The sequence below is a fragment of the Primulina huaijiensis genome, chromosome 13 (genome assembly GCF_012295235.1).
Source record: "Primulina huaijiensis isolate GDHJ02 chromosome 13, ASM1229523v2, whole genome shotgun sequence".
NCBI classification, from domain to species: domain Eukaryota; kingdom Viridiplantae; phylum Streptophyta; class Magnoliopsida; order Lamiales; family Gesneriaceae; genus Primulina; species Primulina huaijiensis.
In genome coordinates, this window is record NC_133318.1 from 15,410,562 (window position 1) to 15,418,957 (window position 8,396).

An 8,396-nucleotide genomic window follows, 5' to 3' on the forward strand; every position below is an offset into this window, starting at 1 on the left:
AGTCCATCACGCAAATCATTCCCATCACTTATAACCACATGATGCATGATGATCCCATTTGAAAGTAGTTAATTGATGTAATGCAACAGCTTATAAATGGGCCCTATTTTAAGTAATTATGGGTGTACTAAAAAGATATGTTGGTTTTGTTATTCAAAATGATCTGGTTATTTTCTTTAAACTTGTGAAATGGTAAGAAATTACGAACGTGGCTCCACGCATAATCTCTTGTAGGACTCCGTAAGGATGACTAAGGATTTTTATGAAACTGGTAGATTTGTTTTGAAAGGATAAAGTGGATAGACCATTGAGTTTTGATGTAAATAAAGAAACTCAAAATCAAGGGATCTTTCTTGCAACTCATCGGTTCCAAACTTCAAAGAAACTTAAGTTATAGAGCTTGTCATCTGATAGATCGGTTGTAAGTCGGTTATGGCTTATCGTCTTGACTGATTGAGAGTGCCAGAAGTTCTAATCGAGCGTGTGAATTCAGTCGGATCGGATATTTATGACATGATTGTATAAATCAAAGTCTTTGCAACTTGTAGAAGAATCCTCAACCAAAACTCCTGCAAAATTGAAGCCTTCAACTGTAGGATAACCTTATCCCAATCCGTTGTAGCAACTGAAAAGATTTGAATTATTTGGCTAATTCTTCCTTATATATAGGACTGGACAGACATATATTTGTAAATTGATGAATACAGAAAAATACATTCAGCTCATATAATTCTCATATGGTATCAGAGCGTTCCTTCTCCAACGAGTTTAATCATTCGTTTTTTTTTTCAAAACAGCCTCTGCCAGTCAAAATCTCACATTGCCATCAATGCAGCAGTTCAACTCCCTCTAAAACTCACAAATCTAACTATTTAGCGTGGAATGGTTAGTTTAATGTTTTATTCTTGGGTTGTATCTTCTTTTATATCTTGATCGGACTAGAGATGCAATAAATCAGTCGAAACCCGACCCCGTATTAAACCCAACCCTGACCTGCCTAAACAAGTCTCAAGCGGGACCAGAGAGGGTCCGAGTTTAGCCCGACCTATCCCGAATAAATATATATTATTAGTAATATAATTATAATTTTTATTTATAATATTTTAATATTGAAATAAATATATTTAATATGAAAACATATAATTACAATTTTTATTAATTATTAATTGAATAAAAATTGATAATTGATATAAATATAAAATTTGAAAATTACTGTAATGATTAATTAATTTTTAATTTTTTTTTATCTGAAAACATAATTAAAAAATAAATTTGACGTTTCCGCGGGTCTAACCTAGATTGGACCCGTCGGATTCACGAGTCGACGCCGGGTGGGTACACTGGTTGGCGGGTCGAGTCGGGTCGGGTCGAGGATTTGGTCAAACCCGCGCCGAACCTGACTCATTGTTATCCCTAAACAGAACACTGTCATGTCCTCCTTCCATGGTAACTACATTCAGAAAAACCAAACAAAATCCGGACTATCTCCCATGGCGTCGCAAAGACCAACTAATCCTTCATGTTGTTCTAGCTTTCTTAAGCAAATCGGTCATTCCGCTAGTGTTTTCGGCAACCTCAAGTCATGAAGCATGGACTCGTCTCTCTTGTCTCTAAGTCAAGCGATCTAACACTCAAATGATCCATCTCAAAGAAAAGTTAACTAAGGTTACTCGTGATTGGAAACAACTAGTCAAAGCTAACATAATTTAATATTAAAAAAATTCATGTTGAAACTCCATGAAATTAATTTTATCATTTTCCTGATACATTGTTAGGTTTTAAAGATTTAGTTACTTCATATTACAATGATATTGTGGCAGATTGTTTAATATTGATAAATGATGATTGAAATATTTTGATTAAATGTTACTTCATATTACAATGATATTGTGGTAGATTGTTTAATATTGATAGTGATTGAAATATTTTGATTAACTATGTTTCTTAGTTTTAAATTGTTAAAGATGCAATAAAATTTTTTTTTCTGGCATTAAATAGCCTACAACACCCATGTTTCTACATATTCTTTTCAATATATTTTATAAATTTACTAGACATTGTGATGATGTTATTATGTGCGCTTTTATTATAAGTATGGAAGAATATTTTTAAAAAAATTGAGAGAATATCTCAATTGTGCGTGGCTTACAACATTATTTGACCATAGTAAAAATCGAGGTGGGTTAGAAATGTTTAGAATATTATGCTAAATTTCTTGGAAAGAATTTGCCGATAAAAAAAAAAATCAATTACGCATTCTTTCCAAGAATTGTTTGATTGGTATGTTAATGAATATGGTGGGCCATGTAGGAAATCAGAGGAAAGTCTGACAGAAAAAGTAAAATGATAACAATAAACTTCTTTCAAAACGAAAAAATTTCAAAAGAAAATCGGTTATAACAACTGACAATGAGATCCAGACTTATATAAGCCAGAATTTTGAGACTTCAAATTGTATCACCTCAGATTCGACGACTGTACCCACTGCACCAAGACGAGTCTTTCTAGCGTGCTTATGTCATCATTCACATGTACTGTAGGAAACATCCCATGAGGTCTCTCATCCCAGAATTGACCAAGTCAAGCACGCTTAAATTTGGAGTTCTTATGTGATGAGCTTCCGAAAAGAAGATACACCTTCTTGATATGAGTAGTACCTATCAAATCTTTTAAGTACTCCTCAACTACACAGTCTCATACTTGAACAGATTTTTGAATACCACTTATTCCAATGTGGGATCGTTCATTCACATTCCTTTCGCCTAGAATCTTGTCATGTGTCGCTCATTGTCCGTGAAACATTATGGCACCTGTGATCAGCCCCATCCTTTCGGCCTTGGGCGTCACATGCCCACCAGCTTACGCTTGGTTTGTCCCCGAACCACATCGTACCAAGAGAGGTTGGCTCCGATACCAATTGGAACATCTAAGATTCAGGGACTATCTCCACCCGAACCCCATCGTACTAAGAGAGGTTGGCTCTGATACCAATTGTAACATCTAAGATTCAGCGACTATCTCCACTGTACCAAAACGAGTCCTTCCAGTATGTTTATGTCCTCACTCACATGCACCCTATGAAACTTCTCAAGGGGTCACTCCTCCCAGAATTGCCCCAAGTCTAGCATGCTTAACTTTGGAATTCTTATGTGATGAGCTACCGAAAAAAAGATGTACCTTACCTATCAAATATTTTTGAGCACTCCTCAACTGCTCAGTCTCATACCTGAACAAATTTTAGAATACCTCTCATTCTGGTGTGGGATCGGTTCATTCATATTCCTTTCATCTAGAAGCCTGCCAAGAGTTGCTCATTGTCCGTGCAACATCATGGCACTGACGATCACCATCCACTCTCTTCCGCCCTGGGCATCACATGCCCACAAGCTTTTGCTTGGTTCGTCCTCGAACCACACCATACTAAGAGAGGTCGGCTCTGATAGTCGGCTCTGATACTAACTATAACACCCCAAATTTGACAATTGTCATACACACCCTAGGAAACTTTTCAGGGGGTCACCAATCCCAAAATTGCTCCAAGTCAAACACGCTCTTAACTTTGAAGTTCTTATGTGATGAGTTTTCGAAAAGAAAATGAACCTTCTTGATATGAGTATTACCTATTAAATCTTTTAAACACTCCTCAACTGCATAGTCTCGTATCTGAATAATTTTTAGAATCCCTCTCATTCCGGTGTGGGATCGGTTCATTTATGTTCCCTTTGCCTAGAAGATTATCAGGAGCCGCTCATTATCCTTGCAACCTCATGGCACCGACAATCACCCTTCGCCCTCTTCTGCCCTGGGCATCACATAGATAATTTCAATGTTCTATATTGATTGAAAGTAAATTATCAATTTTATCTAGTGTTAGCTACGATTTCAAGAGATGTCATAGTCGTTCAATGTTCAGATGTTACTTTCGAATCAGCATTTTCAGTATGTGACATAATCATTGACGAACAAAGAATAATATTAAAGCTAAAAACACTTGGCATGCTAACTAGTCTATAAGATTGGTCCGTGGCTGGAAAAAAAGAATAGAACCGTTGGAGCGATTACCGAATTTCAAAGCTCAAGCTCCGAGAAAGATCCAGAATTTTCCATATATATTTTAATAAATCATGATGCATTTAGATGTCCAATTATATAAATCAATGTTTCGTTTGTTTTTTTATATATATTTTTTCAACTCAAAATTGTTAATAAAAAAATTGCCCATTATTATTATTATTATTACATAAAAAAAGGAATTGTGGTCCAGAACTGATCCATCTAGTAATGAACCAAGTAGTGGATCGGATTGGTTCCAAGGTCTAAATCAAAACCATGAAACCATTAAGCATACCTACCACATACCAGCAAGTATCTGCGCTTGTAAATCTGGTGGTGGACGTGGAGGAATAACCATCTCCTCGCCACGAGCCTCACAACCTTCCTCTCGAATCTCACGGGCAATCAAACATCTAGGAGGCATATTGTTCCAAATTATACCCAATACATAACCAACATGCATGAAAATAATATTCATTTTATACACTAAACGTAATTCAAGTCTCAAATACGCATATAACGAAATCATATTTTTGATGCTCCCAACATAAAAAAATTTAAAACTTACAGACTTGAGGCGTAACTTCATGATCTTCTCGCAACCGGCTGTAGGCATAACCATTCACAAGAACCTGGCTCTGATACCAACTGTAACATCCCGTAATAAAATAACTATTACTACTTTAAAATTTGCGGAAAATAAAAGATTTTCTTATTTAAATAGTAAACCATCGCCTTCTGAATTTAAATAAAATGATCAGCTAAATTCTTGAAAGTAATCCAAGTACAAAATATTTCCATGACATAAAAAAAATATCATTCATCTATACTGTAAAAGCGTTATCTAAAACGAGCATTTGAAAAATAATTTTTTTTAATGCATAAAATCAGAGTAAAAATTTTAATATGCATAAAATCATTTCATAACAATAGCGGTCCTCGGGTTTGCACTGTACACACTCCGAGCAAGCTCACTGGTCAGCACCTCCTGTCTCCCCAAAGGCATCAACATCTGCATCGTTCAAGTCTAGTGACCCTAAAGACTCAAAACGCATAAACCATGAATAGCAAATAGTACTTAATAAAATCACATGCATTTGAAAGTAACGTGTACGAATTAACAGTCGAACATACATAAACATAGACGTGCCATAACTGCATAAAAATTTTCGTAAAAGTGCTTCCATCATAACATCCATAATCATATTTAATTTTGCGTAGAAATATGTTCAAAGCAAGTGACCCATAACATAAATCGCTTGATCAGATTAAACCACAGTACTGGCTGGCAGGGATCACCACAGCCTTTAGACCGGATGTCCACTCCAACATACATAAATCCCCGGTTATATTTTACCGGGTGGAGAGGTCCCCGATCATGCTTTACTGTTTTCCAATCTCATAATCATAAATTTCCAGTCGTGCTTTACCGAGTGGGACAAACACATACCTCCAAAATAAAATTTTTTTTGCACGTCAATCATACTTACAACATCGTGGGCTTCGTTGGAACGCTCTAGACATGATGTCCCAACCATAACAGCAAAGATCCGGGAGATCCCAACGAAGCCTACAACTAAAAACTTGAGAAAACTTGAAGAACATGCACAAATTTTCACAGCTTGAGCGGTTTTACGATAAAAATCACATCTCTCTCATTTCTTATCAGAAAATTATGAATTTGCTATCAAATCAAAGGTAACACAGAGTGCTACAAATAATATGTTGAACACGTTTCCAAAACACCAACCTATAAGTTGCAGAATTCGAAATAACAGAGGGTGATGGGTTTTGTGACACAGAAATTTCACAGCTTGTGCGTTTTTTCGATAAAAATCATATTTCCCTGGTTTCTTATCAGATAATTACAAATTGGCTATGGAATCGAAGGTAACACAGAGTGATACAAATCATATGTTGAACATATCTCCAGCAAACCAACCTATAAGTCGCAAAATTCGAAATAACAGAGGGTGACGGGTTTTGTGACACAAAAATTTCACAGCTTGTGCAGTTTTACAATAAAAATCATATCTCCCTCGTTTCTTATCGAAAAATTAATAATTTGCTATCAAATCGAAGATATCACAGAGTTCTAAAAATCATATGTTGAACACGTTTCTAGAAAACCGACCTATAAGTCGCAGAATTCGAAATAAAAGAGGGTGATGGGTTTTGTGACACAGAAATTTCGAAGCTTGTGTGGTTTTACGATAAAAATCATATCTCCCTCGTTTCTTATCAAAAAGTTATGAATTTGCTATCGAATCGAAGATAACACAGAATGATACAAATCATATGTTGAACACGTTTTCAGAAAACCAACCTATAAGTCGCAGAATTTGAAATAACAGAAGGTGACAGTTTTTGGGACACAAAATTTTCTAGAAATCGTTTCAACTATAATCGATCGAACTTTGCATATAACGAACGAATTTTCATGCATAACATACCTCAAAATACATAATATGGCAAGATCAATGTATAAAAGAAAAGTTTATACATGTCTTTCCGTTAAAATGCACGAAGTTAACGAATACTGACGCGGTGGATTACGGGAGATGACCGGGAGACGCTTACTGCACCTTTTCTTGCTAGAAAAAGAACGTGAATCTTCAAAAATACAAGGAAGAGGCTGAGATGGTGGATGCTAAAAGAAGAGCTTATAACCCTAGTTTTCTATCTCCAAATTGTAACATTTGTATGTGTGCGTGAGTTAGAGGGTTAGATTAGGGGGAAAAAATCTTAGTTAACTAATTAGTGGTAAAATATTACCAATCTAATTATTTAAGCACACTCAAAGATTTGATAAAATAATTAAATACCAAATTTTCAATATTAAAATTTCCAAATTTCGAAAATGGTTAAAACGGGTACTTCAAACTTCTATTTTAACTTAAATACTAATTAAATACATTAATTAAGACACAAAATTCATTATAAAATATTTTACACCCAATTTAAGGATTAAATCCCCAAATTTTCAAAATTTACTCTTTGAAATTTTAAATCTTATAAAAATCGTTTAATAATTTAAATTGAACTTTAAAATGTTAAAATTCATAAATCATTTAAAGTAACAAATTTTCTTGGCTTAAATAAAAATATAACATTTTATTAAATCACCTACATCGTCTCTGGTCTCCTTTCTCCGATCCCACATCGAATATTCTCTTGAAAAACTAAAACTCGAGAAAACATTTTAATTTGCATAAAAATAAACATATAAACATTTATCATCAATTAAATTATGTAACATGCACCATTTAACTCATTTTAAATTAATTAAATAAGTTAACAAATTAAATCATGTATGGGGTTTACGTGTACTGGTTTTCGAGCATTACAGCCCCTGCCCAAAGGGTTATCGACAGACACAAGTATAGCTCCACACCATTAGTTGTAGTTGTGATTTGATTATAGTAATTGGAGTATGATCTTCATATTGTCCAAGACTAGAGCTTAGGATTCCTAGACTAGTGTTTAGAGGTATGTAATGGTAATTACTGAGATGTCTGACATATTATACATTCTTACATGTGCATTTTACTTCATATTATCTGCATGATTGTGCAATGATATTATTTTGCTTTACATTATCATGTTGAACCAGTTTTCTTTCGTGGTAGGATGGGAATCAGAGTCACGATGGTCAACGAGTCGAGCGGGCTCTGATGACCTGGGTTATTATAGTTCCACGTCTTAATGAGTATTGTGTTCGTTCTGGCTCATGTTAGTGGCTACACATGAGCATGATTATCGAGTTTGATCCAAGATATCTAGTATATGTTTAATGCATTTGCATAGGTCTCTACACTTGTGCATTATATATTGGGAGATTTGTTGCTTACGTCCTTGTTTTTAACTCGAACACCCCATTCCACGGCACAAGTCTCAGGTTGTACAGAGCAGGTGGACAATGTGGTGCCTAGGAGAGCTCGGGGTTTGACTAGTAGGAGAATGTTATTTTTTTTCTTCAGTATATCAGTTATTCAGTTTTTGAATTTTATTTTGGAGTCAGTAGTTCAATATGTTACTATAAGATTTGATATTATTTCAGTCTTATGAGTTGTTTAATTGTTAAGTTATGTTTGTGCTATTTTTATTTAATTAAGTTTAATTGCATGCTTTAGTCTAATTAGTAGTGTGCGAAAGGAGAACTACATTTATGGTATCAGATCACCATAAGACTTTGGGACATAGTAATTTTGTTTTGAAGGATTTAGAATTTCCCTTTGATTTTTTTTTCAGATGTCAAGAGGAAATCGAGAATAAAGTAGCCATGACAATGTCAGACACAAATGACAAGACGTTGCATGATTGTCTTCGTCTTGTCTTCGTAG